The sequence below is a fragment of the Bos javanicus genome, chromosome Y (assembly GCF_032452875.1).
Source record: "Bos javanicus breed banteng chromosome Y, ARS-OSU_banteng_1.0, whole genome shotgun sequence".
NCBI classification, from domain to species: domain Eukaryota; kingdom Metazoa; phylum Chordata; class Mammalia; order Artiodactyla; family Bovidae; genus Bos; species Bos javanicus.
In genome coordinates, this window is record NC_083898.1 from 3,513,165 (window position 1) to 3,537,082 (window position 23,918).

Sequence of the window (23,918 nt, forward strand, 5' to 3'; positions counted from 1 at the left end):
CCAGCCAAATGGGAAAGGGGATGGAATGAATCAAATTCCCCTTTTGATCACTAAACAGGAGGTACACAGGCACCAGGCCTCTTTCTATTAACTATCTCTGCTTCTCCAACTGCAGTCAATGATACACAGGGCCTGCTTGATCTTTGCAGGTGCCTCTCACCTAACAGGCATTTTAACGGTTTGTGTCCTTGAGATGTCCCTGGGCTGGGTAAAGACACTCTCAGACAGTGTTCCTTCTGCCTTGGCTCCATGCCTGGAGTGCATGCATGCCTCTTCCTCCACTGGGACGAGAAGCCACAGCTCTCCTCTAACTAAATCCCATGTCTGGTCCAAACTCACATCATAGTTTCTCCATCAACTTCTCCACATCAGGTTTTGGAACCATTTTAACTTAGATCAGCACAACAGAGGCACTTCACAGAGTTCAGCAGCACACAGGACCATACCATAACAAAGCCATTCCAAGCTGGCTATATAGTTAATACTGAGATCTTCAAGGCATGAAAACAGTGGAAAATTTCATTGCTAAAACACTCTACAGATTATATGTATAGTGGAGAAGGTAATGGCACCCCACTCCAGTACTCTTCCAGGGAAAATCCCATGGATGGAGGGCTGAAGTCCATGGGGTTGCTGAGTCAGGTACGACTGAGTGACTCCACTTCCACGTTTAATTTTCATACATTGGAGAAGGAAATGGAAACCCACTCCAGTGTTCTTGCCTGAAGAATCCCAGGGACAGGGTAGCCTGGTGGGCTGCCATCTATGGGGTCGCACAGAGTCGAATATGACTGAAGCAACTTAGCAGCAGCAGCAGAGCTTTCAAACTTGCAAATAACATGAAATACCAAAATACATTGTTACTTTTCCTTTCTCCACCTCTCTCGTTCTCTCTCTCATGAACACATGCACACATAATTTTTACATTTTAAAACACATATGAAAAATATGTACTATATTTTTAAATAACATCTCAATATTTAAACAAAGGTGTACTTCATGTATTTAAAACAAAAACACATAAATTACACATTGGTTTCCCTATATTTGATATTATTGAATAATTCTATAATTTGAATTTTTTGTTTTTAATGGGGTTTTTAACTTTGACTGAAATACTTGCTTCAGACTTACTGAAAGTAGAATTAATGGGGTTTTTTTGACCTCCTACTTTTAGATTTGGGGGTGATGATTCAGAATCAGTTGTGTTCACAGTAATGTAATTCTTCTAGATGCTTAGGCTTCTTAAACATTTGATGACACTGTGTCTTGTGCTCCCTTTTCTCTTTAAAAGTTAAAAAGTGTAGCCGACATTTGGAACACTGATGAAAACTTTTCCCAGTGCTGTCTATAATGACATATGTATGGTGTTGCAGTTTTAAAAATTTGGAGACAAAAGGGGCAAAGTAAACTCTTAATGTTACCATGGTATGCTCTGAAATGTGCATCCACATCTGCAAAGAATGATGATCTGTAACTGCAAACCTGGCATGCATAGGGCATGTCTCCAGGCTTATGATTATCTTTCATGTGCTGTTAGAGAACCTGATCTGTCTCAAAGGACAATTCACAGATTTACAGACTGTGCAGGTCTCCTAGGAAGTATGGACACTTTCAATGTGACACTGCAGCTGGAAGGGAGTAGGAAACTGGCAGTTGCAGTGCTGGCAGGTGGTGTGGTATTTCCAGCTGTCACCTCTCTGCCTCTCAAGCTCCAAATGGTGCTTCATGTGATTCATAAACTTGACATTTTTTAGAACTTTCAAGCAGCTGAGGCATTTAAAGGCTGTGTGAGTTTGCGGTTCTGGCTGCCTATCTCCTATATGCTGTCCATAGTAGAAGTCACAGAGTAACACAATCAGATTGCCTTCTGTGGGATCAACAATCTTGTTTTGACTTGCTACACTTGGAAAGTCAATTTTTGTCAGTCCATTTTACCCTAAAGCACTTATAGGCTTGCAATGGACATTGTCCTTTGGAAAATGTGTTGGACAAGATTCTCCATTTGGATTCAAAGACAAAACTGGCAAGACAATCTTTGCTTCTGATGTAGGAGTCACATGACTAACACACTGTAATTTCTGAGCATTATCTTTCCTGAAGTGAACATACTTTTTTCTCCTTGAACAAGAACCTGGGGTAACTCTGTTCAGTATGTTTGAAACAACTGGTTTTGAATTTGAGGTCATCCCCACAAAGATCACATCAGCATCTTCATTTACATGTTCCACTCCAACCAAGATCAGTTCAGCATCTTCATCATCTACTTGTTTGGTTTCTCCCTCGCTTTTCTGTGGTTCTGGCTCTTGTTCTTTTTCACATACATGGTCGTTCCATATTTTAAGTACTTTTTTTCTTTTATTCTTGGAGGATGTGGCCACAAGTCCCAGTGCTTCCTTTAAATAAACTTCCACCTAAGTATAAATATATTACATATTAGCTAAGTACAGAACAATGTGCTATTTGTTTATCTCCAAAACTCTAGGGGAGTTATAAACACCCTTATCTTACAGATAAGGACATTTAGCATCAAAGAGACTAAATGGCAGCTGAAAAACCTATGACTACAAGTCTACATGACTCGAGAATCATAGCTTTGTCCCATGTTGATTTTAATCTTTTCTATTTAAAAAAAGAAAGAAAGAAAAAAAAAAAAAAAAACACCACTGATCATTAGGTCAAATCACATGTAAAAGACAAATCTTTTTACAAAAGCACTATTTTACACTGTTTAGAAACATGGACTTTGGAGTCAAAGAAGATTAAACTGGAATTCTAAGTTAACCACACACCAGCTGCATCTTTTTCGGCAAATTTATAATTTTTAAATGTGTTTCCGTATCTTAAAGACAAACAAGCTTATTTCCAAGACTTAAGGTTAACAGCTCTTTTTTAAAAGCATCAGCTATTCAATGGCATCTTGCTTTGTAGGAAAATTGAAAAAAAAAACTTATTTTAAATGCACATTACAACTGATTCACAAATACTAATTTCATAAATATTAATACAGAAAATAGGGCACAAATTCAAAGTATATAGTATCTCTACATAGTTAACAAACAGCATAATTCGATGTCAAGCACTTAACACAGGCTTAGGAAATTAAGAATAAAATCTCTTGATAATCTCACCCCAAATCCACACTGATACATCCAGAATTTCTCCCTCTAATCTTGACTAAACTTAAATCCAACAATGCTTTATCCTTCACTCCACATGTCTCTTCCCTATATAGCAGGCAAAATGAGGTCAGTATTTCTCTAGTACCAATATCAGACAGAGACATCACACACAGACATACAAGCGATGTCCCTTATGAATACAGATGCAAGAGTCCTCAACAAAATACTGGCAAAAAAACCCTAACAACATATAAAAAAGGCTATATGACATGATCACGTGGGATTTATGCAGGTATGCAAAGTTGGTTCATTATATGAAAGTCAATCGACATTATGCCATTTTAATACAATAAAGGAGAAAAAACATATCTGCCTGCCGAAAAAGCATTTCCCTGAGTCTAGCACCTAATAGGGGTTAAAAACACATAATAACTAAGAACAGAAGAGTACTTTCTCAATCAAAGGGTACCTGTAAAAGACCCACAGCTAACATCATACTTAATAATGAAAAACTGAGAGCTTTCCCCCTAAGAATGGGAACAACACAAGGAAGTCTATCCCACACTTTGGCTCAATATTATACTGGCAGTTCTATAACCAGAGCAATCAGGTAAGAAAAGGAATTATTGTTTTTGTTGTTTAAAAAAAAGCCTTCAGAATGGAAAGGAAAAAGTCAAAGTATATTGGAGATAACATACTTTTATATATAGAAAATCCTGAAGAAACCACAAGTATTAGAAGTAATAAAAAGCTTGCAGAATACAAGATAAATATTTTAAAAATCAAGCAGATTTCTATACAATATCAACAAAAGTTTTGAAAATGAAATTAAGTAAACACTTGACTGTACACTAGCATTAAAAAGAATACTTAGGATGTCAGAAAGAGAAAGACAAATATCATATGGTATCACTTATATGTGGACTCCAAAATATGATACAAACGAACTTATCTATGAAACAGAAACAGACTGAGAGACATAGAGAGGAGACTATGTGATTACCAAGAGGGGAAGGGTGGGGGAGGCATAGATTAGGAGCTGGTTATTAGCAGATGCAAACTACAATGTTAGTATATACAATAGATAAACAAGATCCTACTTATAGCACAAGGAAATATATTCATAGTTTGTGATAAATAATAATGGAAAAGGATATGGAAAATATTGTGTGTGCATGTGTGCGTGTTTACATATGAATGAAAGGAAAGGTAAAAGGAAAGAAAGGAAAGGACAATTCTTGGCAAGCAGGTACAGAAAGTAGATCCTTGTGTGTTATGGATAGATTTTAAAATGGTGCAACTGCTACAGAAAACAGTATAAAGGCTCCTCAGTAAACTAAAAATAGAACTACCACATGATTCAGCAATTCCACTTCTGGATGTAAATTCAACAGAAGTTAACATGGGGTCTTGAGATATTTGCACAGCCATGCTCAAAGCAGTGCTAATCACAACATCTAAGGGTTGGAAGTATCTAAACATCCATCAAATGTGATATATACATACAATGGAATATTATTTATCCATATAAAGGAAATTTTGCCACATGCCACAACATGCATGATTCTTTAAGACATCACCTAGAGGAGAACATAGGCAAAACACTCGCTGACATACATCACAGCAGGATGCTCTATGACTCACATCCCAGAATATTGGAAATCAAAGCAAGAATAAACAAATGGGACCTAATTAAACTTAAAAGCTTCAGCACAACAAAGGAAACTATAAGCAAGGTGAAAAGACAGCCTTCAGAATGGGAGAAAATAATAGCAAATGAAGGAACTAACAAAGAACTAATCTCAAAAATATACAAGCAACCCCTAGAGCTCAACTCCAGAAAAATAAATGACCCAATCAAAAAATGGGCCAAAGAACTAAACAGACATTTCTCCGAAGAAGACAGACAGATGGATAACAAACACTTGAAAAGATGCTGAACATCACTCATTATCAGAGAAATGCAAATCAAAACCACTATGAGGTACCTTTTCACACAAGTCAGAATGGCTGTCATCCAAGTCTACAAGGAATAAATGCTGGGGAGTGTGTGGAGAAAAGGGAACCCTCTTACACTGTTGCTGGGGATGCAAACTAGTACAGCCACTATGGAGAAGAGTGGGGAGATACCTTAAAAAACTGGAAAAAGAAATGCCATATGGCCTAGCAATCTCACTGCTGGGCATACACACTGAGGAAACCAGAATTGAAAGAGACAAATGTACCCCAATGCTCATTGCAACAGTATTTCTAATAGCCAGGCCATGGAAGCAACCTAGATGTCCATCAGCAGATGAATGGATAAGAAAGCTGTGGTATATATACACAATGGAGTATTATTCAGCCGTTAAAAAGAATACATTTGCACCAGTTCTAATGAGGTGGATGAGACTGGAGCCCTTTATACAGAGTGAAGTAAGCCAGAAAGAAAAAGCACCAATACAGTATACTAACACATATATATGGGATTTCAAAAGATGGTAACCATAATCCTGTATACGAGACAGCGGAAGAGACACTGATGTATAGAACAGTCTTTTGGACTCTGTGGGAGAGGGAGAGGGTGGTATGATTTAGGAGAATGGCACGGAAACATGCATAATATCATATATGAAATGAGTCGCCAGTCCAGGTTTGATGCATGATACTGGATGCTTGGGGCTGGTGCACTGGGACGACCCAGAGGGAGGGTATAGGGAGGGAGGAGGGAGGAGGGTTCAGGATTGCGAACACATGTATACCTGTGGCGGATTCATTTTCATATATGGCAAAACCAATACATTATTTTTAAGTTAAAACATAAAAAATAAATAAATAATAAATTCCCTTAAAAAATAAAGACATCCAGCCAAAGGAATTAAACCAGTCATAAAAAACGATAAAAACTAAGTTTCCACTTATATGGAATACCTAACATAGTCAAGCAATATAAAGGAACAAAATAGAACGATGTGTCCAGGGTCTAGGGAAACAGGGAGGAAAAGAGGAGTTGTTGTTAATGGAACAGGTGGTGCATACAGAGTTTCAATTTTGCAAGATGAAAAGGTGTAAAGATATGTTTCATAACAATATGATAAGGAATTCCATGGTATTTCAGAGGTTAGGACCCTATGCCTTTCCTATCAGGGGCCTGGGTATGGTTCTCAACCAGGAAACTGTCATTCAAGCTGCATAGCACAGCTAAAACAATAACAACAACAAAACAACACTGCGACTGTGTGTGTATGTGTGTGTGTGTGTTAGTGTGTGTATTAGTTGCTCAGTGTGTACGACTCTGCGATCGCATGGACTGTAGCCCACCAGGCTTCTTTGTCTATGGGGTTCTTTAGGCAAGAATACTGCAGTGGGTTGCCATTTCTTTCTCCAAAAATGCTGATGAAAGTATGTGAAATACTTAGCATGTAAAAATGGTTAAAATGGTAAAAACTTAAGTTAGATTTTTTTTTTTACAAAAATTAAAAACATTCAACAACCAGGAAAAGAATTTGATTTGACATTTCACCAAAAATACTACTTAACATGATTGAAAGTGAAAGAAATTAAGTCACAGTCGTGTCCGACTCTTTGCGACCCCATGGACTGTTGCCTATCAGGCTCCTCCATCCATGGGATTTTCCAGGCAAGAGTGCTGAAGTGAATTGTCATTTCCTTCTACAGTGGATCTTCCTGGCCCAGGAATTGAACCCAGTTTTCCTGCATTGCAGGCAGATGCTTTACCTTCTGAGCCAACAGAGAAGCCCCTAGCAAAATGTAAATCAGTTTCAGTGAGATACTACTTCACACCCATTAGCTTGGCTATAATCAAAAACAGGAAAATAACAAGTACTGCAGAGGATATGGAGAAAACAAATCTTTATATATTGTTGAAAAATGTTGAAAATATACTGCTGAAATATATTGTTGAAAATATATTGCTGTAAAATTGTACAACCACTTTGGTTTGTCATTACCTCAAAAATTAAATATATAGTAGCCATATGATCCAGAAATCTCACTCTTTTGTATACAGCAAAAACAAACAAACAATCAAAAAACCTGAAACTATTAAATCCATACAAAAACAGTGTTCCCATACTGTGAACATTACTCACAACATTACTCACAATAAGCACAAAGAATACACCATCCAAATATTATCTATTAATTGATGAATGGATAAAAAACCTGTGGTATTTGTTCACAATGGAGTTCATGTAAGCCGTATACCATATTGATATACCATATCCAGCCATAAAAAAAAAAAAAAGCATTGCTATACAGCCAAGAAATGGATGAATCTTGAAAATACACAAACTAGGGGACTTCCCTGGAAATCCAGTGTTTAAGACTATGCACAGGTTCCATCCCTGGGCAGGGACCTAAGATCCCACACGCCACATAGATAAATAAGTAAATATTTCAAAAAAAATATGACATATGAATAAAGCCAGACACAGAGGTCACACATTGTATGTGGGAGAATGTAGGTAGAAAAGAAGCAGGAAAGAGAAGCATTCTGTAATGCAAATGAAACATTTTTTTTCAGGGAGGAGGAAATGAACTGCTCTGATAAAGGCTGTCAATAAATTAAATAAAATAACAACTAAAAATTGACCATTGAGTTAAACATTTGGAATTCACTGTTGATCTTGACAAGAGTGAATTTAAAGGAAAATGAGAGACCTGGAGATAACAAATTCTACAAACAACTCTGCAGAAGTCTACCATAAGCAAATATGAAATAAAAAAAGCATAGGCAGGACATGTCACCAAAAGACAGATTTTTAATGAGAGGTAACATTATAGTCATTCTGTTTGCATCCAGGACAAAGAAGAGACTTGCTAGAATATCACTGAATAAAGAATTGAGGTGCCAAGAATACACAGAAGAACTGTACAAAAACAGATCTTCATGACCCAGATAATAAAGATGGTGTGATCACTGACCAAGAGCCAGATATCCTGGAATGTGAAATGAAGTGGGCCTTAGAAAGCATCACTATGAGAACAGCTAGAGGAGGTGATGGAATTCCATTTGAGCTGTTTCAAATCCTGAAAGATGATGCTGTGAAAGGTTGCACTCAATATGCCAGCAAGTTTGGAAAACTCAGCAGTTGGCCAAAGGACTGGAAAAGGTCAGTTTTCATTCCAATTCCAAAGAAAGGCAATGCTAAAGAATGCTCAAACTACCGCACAATTACACTCATCTCACATGCTAGTAAAGTAATGCTCAAAATTCGCCAAGCCAGCCTTCAGCAATATGTGGACTGTGAACATTCTGATGTTCAAGCTGGTTTTAGAAAAGGCTGAGGAACCAGAGGTCTATTTGTCAACATTTGCTGGATCATGGGGAAAAAAAGAGTTCCAGAAAAAAAACATTTATTTCTACTTTATTGACTATGCCAAAGACTTTGACTGTGTGGATCACAATAAACTGTAAAGTTCCGAAAGCGATGGGAATACCAGACCACCTGACCTGCCTCTTGAGAAATCTGTGCGCAGGTCAGGAAGCAACAGTTAGAACTCGTCATGGAACAACAGACTGGTTCCAAATAGCAAAAGGAGTGAGTCAAGGCTGTATATTGTTACCCTGCTTATTTAACTTCTATGCAGTGTATATCATGAGAAACTCTGGACTGGAAGAAGCAAAAGCTGGGATAAAGATTGCAGGGAGAAATATCAATAACCTCAGATATGCAGATGATACCAACCTTATGGCAGAAAGTGAAGAGGAGCTAAAAAGCATCTTGATGCAAGTGAAAGTTGAGAGTCAAAAAGTTGACTTAAGGCTCAACAGTCAGAAAACAATGATCATGGCATCTGGTCCCATGTACTTCATGGGAAATAGATGGGGAAACAGTGTCAGACTTTATTTTTTGGGGATCCAAAATCACTGCAGATGGTGACTGCAGCCATGAAATTAAAAACACTTACTCCTTGGAAGTAAAGTTATGAACAACCTAGATAGCATATTCAAAAGCAGAGACATTAATTTGCCAACAAAGGTCCATCTAGTCAAGGCTATGGTTTTTCCTGTGGTCGTGCATGGATGTGAGAGATGGACTGTGGAGAAGGCTGAGCACTGAAGAATTGATGCTTTTGAACTGTGGTGTTGGAGAAGACTCTTGAGAGTCTCTTGGACTACAAGGAGATCCAACCAGTCCATTCTGAAGGAGATGAGTCCTGGGATTTCTTTGGAAAAAATGATGCTAAAGCTGAAACTCCAATACTTTGGCCACTTGATGCAGAGTTGACTCATTGGAAAAGATTATGATGCTGGGAGGGATTGGGGGCAGGCGGAGAAGTGGACCACAGAGGATGAGATTGCTGGATTGCATCACTGACTCGATGGACGTGAGTCTGAGTAAACTCCGGGATTTGGTGATGGACAGGGAGGCCTGGAGTACTGCTATTCATGGGGTCACAAAGAATTGGACACGACTGAGCGATCGAATTGAATTGACCCTTAGAAAATGGCCAGGTGTGGCATGCCAACAAACAAACAAACAAACGGGTGCAAACCACATGTAAGGAAGGAAACATCAACAGGTAAATACTTAGTCAATGCTTAGAAAGAAGCCTCTGGAAATGTGCCTCATTTGCTCTATTATCAGTGAATTGAAAACTTAAACTGCAAGGCAATATCACTAATAAGAAACCAAAAAGGTCATTATCCAAAAGTCTACAGACAAGAAAGAGTAGATCAATGTTAGTAAAGGGGAACCCTGTATGCCATTAGTGGGAGGAAAGTGGTCAGAGACTTTATAAGCATGGCTGCCAAAGTGCCTAGGAATCACAAAATGACATAGAGAATGTCATATGTCAGCTCGACTCCCAGAGTATTTGAGCAATCAACAGATCGTGAAAAACACACACAACACCACCACCTCCACAAACATACCCTGGAGCAGCAGTCACAATGCCCAGGAGATGAATGGGAAGAGAATGGCTCTTGCAAATTAAAAGAGAAACATATGGGACATAAAGACACAATAAATATGAGTCTGACATTATGAAAATGCAAAAAAAGTCATTTTCAGGAATATTCAGAAATCTAGAGTGAATCACAGTAAGTAAAGAAAGGCAGATTAAAGAGATATTATAACATATGCCTTCCAGAAGGGATTAAAAAACATATTGATGGGATGAGTACCCAAGGAAAAGTGAAATGGACTTACACTCCTGGTAAGAAAATTACAGTTGGCAAAGGGTATTGGTGGGTGAGAGGCCAACAGGTGAAGGCTGGAATAGAGTTATACCCACAAATACCTATGCAATTCATAATCCAAATGGATCTCCTATATCAAGAGTCATGTACTCAATAGATTCCAAAAGATACCTCTGACATAAACAGAGCTAAATTCCTCCAAGTGTCTGTGGAAAGGAAGGTGGAAATGTTTCTAAGCAACAACTACAAGAGTGTTAATAGTCTTAAAAAATATATAGTTTCGCTTAAAAAAAAGATCAAAGAGTAAACAACCAAAACTTTTGGTGACTACCTGTGTCTCATTTTACTCTCATTTACAACCAGATTTGGGAGTAACACAGAGGCTGCTGTTACCATGGGAACAAGAGGAGGGAATGAAGAAACACTGTTGCCTTGTGGACATTTTCTCTAACATCAACCTTAAACTGCTTGCTGATGGCCACAATATTTGCAAGGGTGGTGAGCTCCAACTGATACCCACCCTTAACAAATTTTCAGGATTCACAGAGGGGCAAATAAGTAAAGTAAACTTGGAAGAAGCTAACAGGAAGAGGATATGAACAGCCAAACATAGTTCCGTGTTTCTTGAAAAAAGCACATGACACATAGGGTGAATTCTAAGAGATACAGGCATCTAACCTCCGAGGACATTATCACCTCCGCATGAGCATGGAAAGGGCCACTGTCAAATTCTGGACATGGCATCAATGGCAGAGTAGGAGTAGTACAGTGGATGCTTTAAGGTAATGCTTTAATGGACCTGGTAAGAGCCACTATGGACATGACTAGAAAGGTGCACTCCCATGAGAGAAAAATAAATAAATAAAGATGTCGTGACAGCATGATAAATCAAATCCTCTCCTGCAGTATTTCAGACATGTACAGATTTCAAACACCACACACCCCAAACTAGGTCCTGCTGCATCTTTCAGAACATCAAAGAAATGAAAGTTAAGATAGTGTACTTGGATAGAGGAATGGATAAAGAAGTGTGATATAGGTCTGGAATGAAGCTTTAATCAGGATTGAGATTTGAAAGTAGGCCCTCTTCACCGATAGAGAGAAATCCAGAGATCATCACACTAAATGAAGGAACATTTCAAGAAACATCATGGGATACAATGGAGTGGTGGGATACAGAAATCCACTGCAGTGTGCGCCCACATAAATGTGATGTGGACATCCAAACTGGCAAGAAACTTATGGTAGCCAAGGACCTTGGTGGATGGAAGGGATACATCTGGAACTTGGTATTAATTTCTTCCCACAGATACATATTAAATACAAAATCCGTATAAACCTATTGCAGCAAGAGTGGTAGACAAAACAATTTCTAATAATATGTAGGGAAAAGCAAGCACCACTGAATACATCAAGTCGTCTCAGTGTTTCAGAACAAGAATCTGTACACGTAAAACCAACTCATCCTTGTCTTCAACTTAAAGAGAATATGAACACTTCCTTCAAAGATCCAAAAGTGAGGATACATCAGGTTTGGTGGCATCCTTTGGCTCATTCTACTCTAATGTACTTCCAGGCCTGACAAAAACTCTCAGACATCACAGGCCATCCTAAAAAGGAGCAAATAATAAAGCCTTGCAGCATGGAGTTTTCTCTGTAACAGCAGCCTTAAAACTATCACTGATGGATATCTGATATACACAAGGTCTATTGCTGGACTTGATATGACACCTAGCCTTGAACATTACAGGAGTCACTGATCCCCCCCACCCAAAAAAGTGAAAAATGAATTCAGGACACTCAAGAAAACATCAACATTTAAATACAGCTCAAGCTGCTTGGAAAAAAAAAAAAACAGAATCACTTAATATTCCAAAGGCTTCTGAGCTTTAAATATATCTGTCTTTAGAGGAGAACATAGGCAAAATACTCTCTGACATACATCACAGCAGGATCCTCTATGACCCACCCCCCAGAATATTGGAAATAAAAGCAAAAATAAACAAATTGGACCTAATTAAACTCTAAAGCTTCTGTACAACAAAAGAACTATAAGCCAGGTGAAAACACAGCCTTCAGAATGGGAAAAAAAATAATAGCAAATGAAGCAACTGACAAACTAAACTCAAAAATATACAAGCAACTCCTACAGCTCAATTCCAAAAAAATTAATGACCCAATCAAAAAATGGGCCAAAGAATTAAATAGACATTTCTCCAAAGAAGACATACAGATGGCTAGCAAACACATGAAAAGATGCTCAGCATCACTCATTATTGGATAAATGCAAATCAAAACCACAATGAGGTACCACTTCACACCAGTCAGAATGCCTGCGATTCAAACGTCTACAAGCAATAAATGCTTGAGATGATGTGGAGAAAAGGGAACCCCTTTACACTGTTGGTGGGAATGTAAATTAGTACGGCCACTATGGAGAACACTGTGGAGATTCCTTAAAAAAAAACTAGAAATAGGACTGCCATACGACCTAGCAATCCCACTGCTGGGCATACACACTGAGGAACCATAAGAGAAAGAGACACGTGTACTCCAATGTTCATCGCAGCACAGTTTCTAATAGCCAGGACATGGAAGCAACATAGATGTCCACCAGCAGATGAACGGATAAGAAAGCTGTGATACATATACACAATGGAGTATTACTCAGCCATTAAAAAAATGCATCTGAATCAGTTCTAATGAGGTGAATGAAACTGGAGCCTATCATGCAGAATTAAGTAAGCCAAAAAGAAAAGCACCAATACATATATATGGAATTTAGAAAGATGGTAACGACAATACTGTATGTGAGATAGCTGAAGAATCATAGATGTATAGAACAGTCTTTTGGACCCTGTGGGAGAGTTAGGGGGGGGGGGATGATTTGCGAGAATGGCATTAACACATGTATAATATCATATTAGAAATGAATCGCCAGTCCATGTTTCATGCAGGATACGGGAAGCTTGGAGCTGGTGCGCTGGGATGACCCAGAAGGATGGTATAGGGAAGGAGGTAGGAGGGGGTTCAGGATGGGGAAAACGTGTATACCTGTGGCGGATGCATGTTGATGTATGGTGAACCACTACAATAGTATAAAGAAAATATAATAAGAACAAAATACATACATACATAAATACATAAATAAAAACAAAAAACAAAAATTGCTAACTTTTGTGTGAATGAAAAATGTCAAATAGCACACCGTATCTGGAAGAAAATACCAACAAGTAAACATAGTTCTCAGTATTTCTTTAAAAGCACGTGAAATACACTCATTATAGTGAATTACTAAGATCTTTTTTGGGTTCACCTTTTTGTGATCCCGGAGACCATAGCCCAACAAGTTCCTCTGTCCTTGGAATTTTCCAGGCAAGAATTCTAGAGTGAGTTGCCATTTCTTCCTCCAGGGGATCTTCCCAAATCACATCTCCTTTGACTCCTGCCTTTGCTGGAAGATTCTTAACAACAGTGCCACCTGAGAAGCCCAGTGTATTATTATAGATAATCAAACTATGCTAATGAGGTAACAACTCGGAGTAGTGAAAAAGTATCAAATACTATACAGAGAAGACATGGTAGAGAAACATTTTTAAAGGGGAATCTTTATGGTATTAGTGAGATATATTTGGTAGGAGCCATTATAAATGTCACTACTAAGTGCCTTATTAATTTTTTAAAAATTTTATTTAATTTTTAAACTTTACAATATTGTATTGGTTTTGCTAAATATTGAAATGAATCTGCTACAGGTACACATGTGTTCCCCATCCTGAGCCCTCCTCCCTCCTCCCTCCCCATACCATCCCTCTGGGTCGTCCCAGTGCACCAGCCCCAAGCATCCAGTATCGAGCATTGAACCTGGACTGGCAACTTGTTTCATATACGATATTATACATATTTCAATGCCATTCTCGCAAATCATCCCACCCTCTCCCTCTTCCACAGACTCCAAAAGACTATTCTATACATCAGTGTCTCTTCTGCTGTCTCGTATACAGGATTACTGTACCATGTTTCTAAATTCCATATATATGCATTAGTGTACTGTATTGGTGTTTTTCTTTCTGGCTTACTTCACTCTGTATAATAGACACCAGGTTCATCCACTTCATTAGAACTGGTGCAAATGTATTCTTCTTAATGGCTGAGTAATAATCCATTGTGGATATATACCACAGCTTTCTTATCCATTCATCTGCTGATGGACATCTAGGTTGCATCCATGCCTGGCTGTTATAAACAGTGCTGTGATGAACATTGGGGTACACGTGTCTCTTTCCTTCTGGTTTCCTCAGTGTGTATGCCCAGCAGTGGGATTGCTGGATCATAAGGCAGTTCTATTTCCAGTTTTTTAAGGAATCTCCACAGTGTTCTCCAGAGTGGCTGTACTAGTTTGCATTCCCACCAACAGTGTAATAGGGTTCCCATTTCTGCACACCCTCTCCAGCATTTATTGGTTGTAGATTTTTGGATCGCAGCCATTCTGACTGGTGTGAAATGGTACCTCATAGTGGTCTTGATTTGCATTTCCTTGATAATGACTGATGTTGAGCATCTTTTCATATGTTTGTTAGCCATCTGTATGTCTTCTTTGGAGAAATGTCTATATAGTTCTTTGGCCCATTTTTTGATTGGGTCATTTATTTTTCTGGAATTGAGCTGTAGGAGTTGCTTGTATATTTTTGAGATTAGTTGTTTGTCAGTTGCTTCATTTGCTATTATTTTCTCCCATTCTGAAGGCTGCCTTTCACCTTGCTAATAGTTTCCTTTGTTGTGAAGAAGCTTTTAAGTTTAATTAGGTCCCATTTATTTTTTCTTTTATTTCCAATATTCTGGGAGGTGGGTCATAGAGGATCCTGCTGTGATGTATGTCGGAGAGTGTTTTGTCTATGTGCTCCTCTAGCAGTTTCATAGTTTTTGGTCTTACATTTAGATCTTTAATCCATTTTGAGTTTATTTTTGTGTATGTTGTTAGAAAATAGTCTAGTTTCTTTCTTTTACAAGTGGTTGACCAGTTTTCCCAGCACCCCTTGTTAAAGAGATTGTCCTTAATCCATTGTATATTCTTGCCTCCTTTGTCAAAGATAAGGTGTCCATATGTGCGTGGACTTATCTCTGGGCTTTCTATTTTATTCCATTGATCAATATTCTGTCTTTATGCCAGTACCTTACTGTCTTGATGACTGTGGCTTAGTAGAGCCTGAAGTCAGATACGTTGATTCCTCCAGTTCCATTCTTCTTTCTCAAGATAGCTTTGGCTATTTGAGGTTTTTTGTATTTCCATACAAACTGTGAAATTATTTCTTCTAGCTCTGTGAAGAATACTGTTGGTAGCTTGATAGGGATTGCATTGAATCTATAAATTGCTTTGGGTAGTATACTCAATTTCACTATATTGATTCTTCCAATCCATGAACATAGTGTATTTCTCAATCTATTAGTGTCCTCTTTGATTTATTTCTCCAGTGTCTTATAGTTTTCTATTATAGGTCTTTAGTTTCTTTAGGTAGATATATTCCTAAGTATTTTATTCTTTCCGTTGCAAAGGTGAATGGAAATGTTTCCTTAATTTCTCTTTCTGTTTTCTCATTATTAGTGTATAGGAACGCAAGGGATTTCTGTGTGTTGATTTTATAACCTGCAACTTTACTATAATTATTGATTAGTTCTAGTAATTTTCTGGTGGACTCTTTAGTGTTTTCTATGTAGAGGTTCATGTCATCTGCAAATAGTGAAAGTTTTACTTCTTCTTTTCCAATTTGGATTCCTTTTATTTTATTTTTTTCTGCTCTGATTGCTGTGGCCAAAACTTCCAAAACTATGATGAATAGTAATGGTGAAAGTGTGCACCCTTGTCTTGTTCCTGACTTTAGAGAAAATGCTTTCAATTTTTCACCATTGAGGATAATGTTTGCTGAAGGGTTTGTCTCATATAGCTTTTATTATGTTGAGGTATGTTCCTTCTATTCCTGCTTTCTGGGAGTTCTTATCATAAATGGGTGTTGAATTTTGTCAAAGGCTTTCTCTGCATCTATTGAGATAATCATATGGTTTTTATTTTTCCAATTGTTAATGTGGTGTATTACATTGATTGATTTGTGGATATTGAAGAATCCTTGCATCCCCGGGATAAAGCCTACTTGGTCGTGGTGTATGATCTTTTTAATGTGTTGTTGGATTCTGATTGCTAAAATTTGCCTTTTCAAGAATACAAGAGACTGAGCATATGACCTGGCAGCTCCACTCCTAAGGGTATGTATTAAATCAAAACAGATTTTGAAAAAAACACGTAAATCAACCATGTACTACAGGGAGATCAACAACATCCTATAATGGCACCACACTCCGGTACTCTTGCCTGGAAAATCCCATGGATAGAGGAGCCTGGTAGGCTGCAGGGCATGGAGTTGCGAAGAGTCAGACAGGACTTAGCGGCTTCCTTTTCACTTTCTACTTTCATGCATTGGAGAGGAAATGGGAACCCACTCCAGTGTTCTTGCCTGGAGAATCCCAGGGATGGGGGAGCCTGGTGGGCTGCCGTCTATGGGGCCTCACAGAGTCAGACACAACGAAGCGGCTTAGCAGCAGCAGCAGCATACATGAAAAATCAGGCTTCCCTTGTGGCTCAGCTGGTAAAGAATCTACCTGCAATGCAGGAGACCTGGTTTCGACCCCTGCGTGGGGAAGATCCCGTGGAGAAGGAAAAGGCTACCCACTCCAGTATTCTGGCCATGGGCTATATAATCCATGTGGTCGCAAAAAGTCAGGCATGACTGAGTGACTTTCACTACCACTACTATACATGAAAATCAAGAAACTGATGCAGCCACTATTGAAAAGAGTAAGCAGTTCTTTTATAATTATTATTATTTTTTTCTTAAGGGTAATTGCTTTTCAGAATTTTGTTGCTTTCTTTCAAACCTCAACATGAATCCGCCATATGTATACTTATATTCCTTCCTTTGAACCACCTAGCCATTATCTCCTTCCCTGGTATAGAGTTTTTTTAAACTCTAAAAATAGAGTTACTATGTGATCCAACAATAACACTACTGGCATATATCCAATAAGATGAAAACTTCCATCAGTAAACTGATATGCATAACAGTGTTTATAGTAACCCAATGTACTGTAGCAAAGACATGCAAACAACCTTAAGGCACTTAAATATGTGAGTGGATAAAGACAGATATATTATGCATACAATGGAATATTTTCCATAAGAAAGAATGAAATAATGTTATTCTTTCCAACATGGGTGGATCTAGAGATGATCATACTAAATAAGTCAGAGAAAGACATGAGGAGCTTAGGTGGGTTCAGCTTACCTTGACACATCCTTTGGACCTCAGTTGATAGGAGGTCTTCATCTTTTCCTCCTGGGTATCTAGAGTCAGCTGTCTAAGAATGATGCTAAAGCTGAAACTCCAGCACTCTAGAGCCTTCCCAGTTACCTTAGTAATTTTGAAGACTTGCAGTCGTCTACTTCAGAGCCCCTGAACACCCCTATATATATCCTTCCCCAGGTGGCCACACCCTTACACTTTATGAGGTCAGCAAGCCACTTCCACAGCCAACGGTGGCCCTGGTGAGCCTTGACATCACAAAGCCTCATCCTGACACCTCTAGGGGAGTATGGGGAGCAAGTCAGAGAGAGTTGACCTCTCCCGATTCTTTTTACCACACCCTCTAGATTCGTAGAGTTTTGGGCCACTTTTACAGTTTCTTATTTTACATGTTCTTTGTCCAGAGGATTAAAAGGGAATATACATAACATTTTTTTGTAGTAAAACTCCTGCATGACTGAATAGAAAATAAATAAGGAATTATAAAATGACAATTGAGAAATATTTGGAAGACAGCTGACAAATGACCCATTTACCTCATTTATGCAGAGTCCAAAGTTAAAATAAGAAAAGATGAAAAACCCAATAGAAGAGAATTGTGAAGTAAACAAGAATACACACACACACACAAAAACACACAAATTACCCAGAAAAAAAGGGAAAATTACCAAAAATCAGGAAGAAATGTCAAACCTACTTGGTAATAAAATAAATGCAAACAAAAACAATAATAGAATATGATTTCTCACCATGAAAATTGCCAAAGTTCAATGAGAAAGTTGAAATATACCAAATTGTTCCTCCAAATGGAGGATGACAAATTGGAAAAGGACTGTTTCAGCAGTGTTGTGAGTGCATAATATGATGCAACTTTCTGAAGGACAATATGACATTATCTAGTAAATTTATAAATACATAGAGCCACTTGGCAAGACCCTGTTTGGAATTTCCATTTCAGAAATATTTCTGCAATTTCACCTAGATTATATACCTAATGCTCACTGAAAAAAAAATTTTTTTTCCACATCTTCCTAGATAATTTCTTTGGTACACTTCCCCACACTGTCCTTCCCCATGCAACCCCTGTTCTCAGTTCTGTTATTGTAGATTACTTCTGCTTCTTTTAGAACTTCCTTTAAATGGAGCCTAGAGTATGTACGTATGTACACATGTAGTTGCTTAACAATGTTGTGTTACATTCTTCTGTACGCAAATCACACTAGGTGTACAAGTGTATAAACATAACATCTTTCATTTAATTTTCTTCTAAATTTAGGTCATCACGGAGCATGGAGGACAGTTTCTTGTGCTACACAGATAGTTCCCATTATTTATCAAGGCATTATTTTCCAAAATATACAAACGGCTATGTAGCCCAGTATCAAAAAAAAAAAAAAAAAAAAAAAAAAAACACGTACGTAAAAAAAAAGGCAGATCTAAATAGTCATTTCCCAAAAGAAGTCATACAGATGATTTAAAAACACTTGAGCAGAGGGTAAGTTCAGATTAGTCATTCAGTCGTGTCCAACTCTTTGCGACCCCATGAACTTCAGAACACCAAGCCTCGCTGTCCATCACCAAATGGAGTGGAGTCCACTCCGGAGTCCACAAAACTTTTGTCCATTGAGGCAGTGATGCCATCCAACCATCTCATCCACTGTCGTCCCCTTCTCTGTCTGCCCTCCATCTTTCCCAGCATCAGGGTCTTTTCAAATGGGTCAGCGCTTCACATCAGGTGGCCAAAATATTGGAGTTTCAGCTTAAACATCAGTCCTTCCAATGAATACCAGGCCTGATCTCCTTTACGATGGACTGATTGGATCTCCCTGGAGCCCACAGGACTCTCAAGAGTCTTCTGCAACACCACAGTTCAAAATCATCACTTCTTTAGTGCTCAGCTTTCTTTACAGTCCAACTCTCACATCCATACAGGACTACTAGAAAACACATAGCCTTGAGTAGATGGACCTTCATTGGCAAAGTAATGTCTCTGCTTTTTAATAAGTTGCCTAGGTTGATCATAACTTTCCTTTCAAGGAGTAATGTCTTTTAACTTCATGGTTGCAGTCATCACCTGCAGTGATTTTCGAGCCCCCCAAAATAAAGTCAGCCACTGTTTCTGCCATTTCCCCATCTATTTGCCATAAAGTGATAAGACGATGATTGCCGGGGACCAGCCCCGGCTGATCCAGGGTACTCGAAGGAGAGACGGCATCGGCAAGGGTCAGGATACGATAGTTTCAATTAGATATTAATTAGAGATATAAAGAGTAATAGAATAACGATAGCTCAGTAGGAAAATTCAGTGGAGAAAAGAGGCTGAGTAGCTTGGTGTACGCGGGGGACCAATAAAACTTCAAGACAAGAAGCTTGCACCACTTACGTAGGCCGCAGGCGTCCTTCCGTTCTCCCGAAGGAGAGGAGACACTGAGGCCTCCCGGTCGGATCTTAGAAGCCCAGGCAAAATTAGTAAGCATGGTGGGTTCCGCGCTCCAGATGGAGACTCAACCAGAGTGAGAGAGAGCGCGACATGGGGAGACCAGTATTTCGAGAAACTGATCCCAATTCTTTATTTTCCAGAGTCTGTTTTTATACACTAAGATGTTATACAAAAGTCACGTGGGGACAGCAGTCCTGACTTTTATTAAAGTCAGGTGCTTCACACAAATGTATACAGAGGTCTTAGGGGTGTTACATCATCTTCTGGCCAGGGGGGCCTGCTGACAATTTACGACCCTCTCCTTGTGACAGCGGTCAGTCAATCAGGACACTCATTTCTCCAGGGCTGATTATTCTCAAAACAGACGCCACCCAAGTAAAGTTACATTCCTACAGGGTGAGGGTGTAGTGGGTTTTAGTTAAGGAAAGAATTTACTTAGCCTAAGGTCTAACGTGATTAATATCAAAGGTCAATTCTATATATTCATTAATGTGTGTAAGGACAGGGGATATGGAGACTTAGCAACAAACATTGGCTCAACAAATGAAAAACCCTTCACCAACACAATTTCTAATTAGCCCATTATACTTATACTAATAGTTTTCTAACTTTTCTAAGGAACCTGTTTTTAGAAGGTTTAAAGCATCTCATGCCTCTCAAGGTTGGGAGGCTGTGAGCAATCACATGTGGCCGGACGAGCCTGTCAGGCAGGCTAGAGAACCTTCAGAGGAGTTTGTAGGTTAAAACACTCTTGTCACACCCAAGAGTTTTTATTGACTGGAGCTCTAGGTTAACTCCTTTTCCGAAAGAGGTGGTGGGGGACAGCCCCCCATAAAGTCAGAGGTGTAGGTAAGAGCACAAAGTAGTAAAGTAGGCAGGCTCTGGTTATGGGGGTAGACGCTCGAGGATTTCCAGGGGGACTCCTGAGGCTCGATCCCGCCTTTGCGTATGTCGAGCCTCCTTCCTCATGACCTTTGCCATGGGCGGAGTACCTCACTCTGGCCACCAACAGATGATCTTCGTTTTTGAATGTTGAGCTTTAAGCCAACTTTTTCTCTCTCCTGTTTCACTTTCATCAAGAGGCTCTTTAGTTCTTCATTTTCTGCCTGCAGAAAGGGTGGTGTCACCTGCATATCTGAGGTTACTGATATTTCTCCAAGCAAACTTGATTCCAGCTTGTGCTTCCTCCAGGGCAGGGTTTCTCATGATGTACTCTGCATATAAGTTAAATAAGCACGGCAACAATATACAGCCTTGATGTACTCCTTTCCCTCTTTGGAACCAGTTTGCTGTTCCATGTCCAGTTTTAACTCTTGTTTCCTGACTTGCGTACGGATTTGTCAAGAGGCAGGTCAGGTGGTCTGGTATTTCCATCTCTTTCAGTTATCCCACAGTTTATTGTTATTCACACACTCAAAGGCTTTGGCATAGTCAATAAAGAATAAATAGATGTTTTTCTAGGATTCTCTTGCTTTCTCATGATCCGACAGATGTTGGCAATTTTATGTCTCATTCCTCTGACTTTGCTAAAACCTCCTTGAACATCTGGAAGTTCATGGTTCACATATTGCTGAAACCTGGCTTGGAGAATTTTGAGCATTACTTTACTATGTGTGAGATGAGTGTAATTGTTCTGTAGTTTGAGCATTTTTGGACATTGCCTTTCTTTGGGATTGGAAGGAAAGCTAATGTTTTCTAGTCCTGTGGCCACTTATGAGTTTTCCAGATTTACTGGCATATTGAGTGCAGAACTTTCACAGCAGCATCTTTGATAATTTGAAATAGCTCAACTGGAATTCCATCACCTCCACTAGCTTTGTTCATAGCGTTGCTTCTGAAGGACCACTGGACTTCACATTCCAGGATGCCTGTCTCTACATGAGTGATCAGACCATTGTGATTATCTGGGTCTTGAAGATATTTTTGGTACAGTTCTCCTCTTCATGTCTTTTTAATGTCTTCTGCTTCTGTTAGGTCCATATCATTTCTGTCATTTATCGAGCCCATCTTTGCATGAAATGTTCCCTTAGTATCTCTAATTTTCTTGAAGAAATCTCTAGTCTTTTCCATTCTTTTTTTTTTTCACATTTGAATTCTATTTTATTTTTTTATTTTTTTAAATTTTATTTCATTTTTAAACTTTACAATATTGTATTAGTTTTGCCAAATATCGAAGTGAATCCTCCACATGTATACCTGTGTTCTCCATCCTGAACCCTCCTCCCTCCTTTCCCCCATACCCTCCCTCTGGGTCGTCCCAGTGCACCAGCCCCAAGCATCCATTCTTTATTTCCTTCTATTTCTTTGCATTGATCACTGAGCAAGGCTTTCTTATCTCTACTTGCTATTCTTTGGAAATCTGCATTCAAATGGATATATCTTTCCTTTTCTCCTAGCTTTTGGCTTCTCTTATTTTCACAGCTATTTGTAAGGCCTCCTCAGACAGCCATTTTGCTTTTTTGTATTTCTTTTTCTTGGGGATGGTCTTGGTCCCTGTCTCCTGTACAGTGTCATGAACCTCCATCCATGGTTCATCATCACTATTCATTAGAGAAATAAAAATCAAAACTACAATGTGGTATTCCTTCATGCCAGTCCAAATAGATAGCAACAAAAGTTCTACAAGCAATAATTCCTGGGGAGAATGCAGGAAAAAAGGGAACAATCTTGCACTGTTAGTGGGCATGTAAATTGGTACGGCCACTATGATGAAGACTATGGCAGCTCCTTTAAAAACTAAAAAATATAGTCACCTTATGACCTACTCCTGGGCATTTTTTCTGGAAAAAACCTTAAAACCAAAAGATTGATGCACACTAATGTTCATTACAGCATTATTTCCTGGAGGCACGACATGCAACATTTTTTAATTATAGCAAAAACAGAAAAAAAAATTTTTTTTAATGTATAAAGCAAGCAGTCTCTAAAGATGCGGTCAAATTACTCAGTATTTGTAAAAGGAAAATCTTCAGTATAAGTAAACAAAGCAAGAACCACATATCAGAACCAAGTTATATGTTAAAATTCAAATAACAGAAAGTATTTTATAGTGAAAGAACTAACACACCCTGATATTTTATCTCTCCAGCTCAGGAACTCAGAATTCTGAGCCAGTGTTAAATGAGATCATGAGCGATTTTTTCTTCTTTTTTTTTTCGAGCAAATTTACATTTTCTATTAAGAGCATTTATTAATTTTTTAATAAAGTTATACAGTATCTTTTTCAATATGTGAAGAATGCATCTGGATTTTATAAATTTCATTCATAAGCATTCTTCTATTTCTCCATGAGATGGCAGTATAACCACAGTAAATATTTCTTCATACACATTTAAACATATGAGTGATACATTCGGATTTTATAAATTACATTCGTTATCATTTTTCTATTTCTGCTTGAGAGGGCATCATATGCATCCGTTCGGTTCAGTTCAGTCATTCAGTGGTGTCCGACTCTTTGGAACCCATGAATCATAGCACGCCAGGCCTCCCTGTCCATCACCAACTCCCGGAGTTCACTCAGACCCACGTCCATCGAGTCAGTGATGCCATCCAGCCATCTTATCCTCCTTCGTCCCCTTCTCTTCCTGCCCCCAATCCCTCCCAGCATCAGAGTCTTTTCCAATGAGGCAACTCTTCTCATGAGGTGGCCAAAGTACTGGAGTTTCAGTTTTAGCATCATTTCTTCCAAAGAAATCCCAGGGCTGATCTCCTTCAGAATGGACTGGTTGGATCTCCTTGCAGTCCAAGGGACTCTCAAGAGTCTACTCCAACATCAGAATTTAAAAGCATCAATTCTTCGGCACTCAGCTTTCTTCACAGTCCAAATCTCACATCCACTTGACCACTGGAAAAAC

At 38.7% G+C, this 23,918-nt stretch overlaps 1 pseudogene; it reads right to left on the reverse strand.

Moving 5' to 3' along the window:
* Positions 1-1,199: 1,199 nt before the first annotated feature.
* Positions 1,200-17,820, reverse strand: LOC133243806 (zinc finger protein 280B-like; annotated as a pseudogene).
* Positions 17,821-23,918: the final 6,098 nt, after the last annotated feature.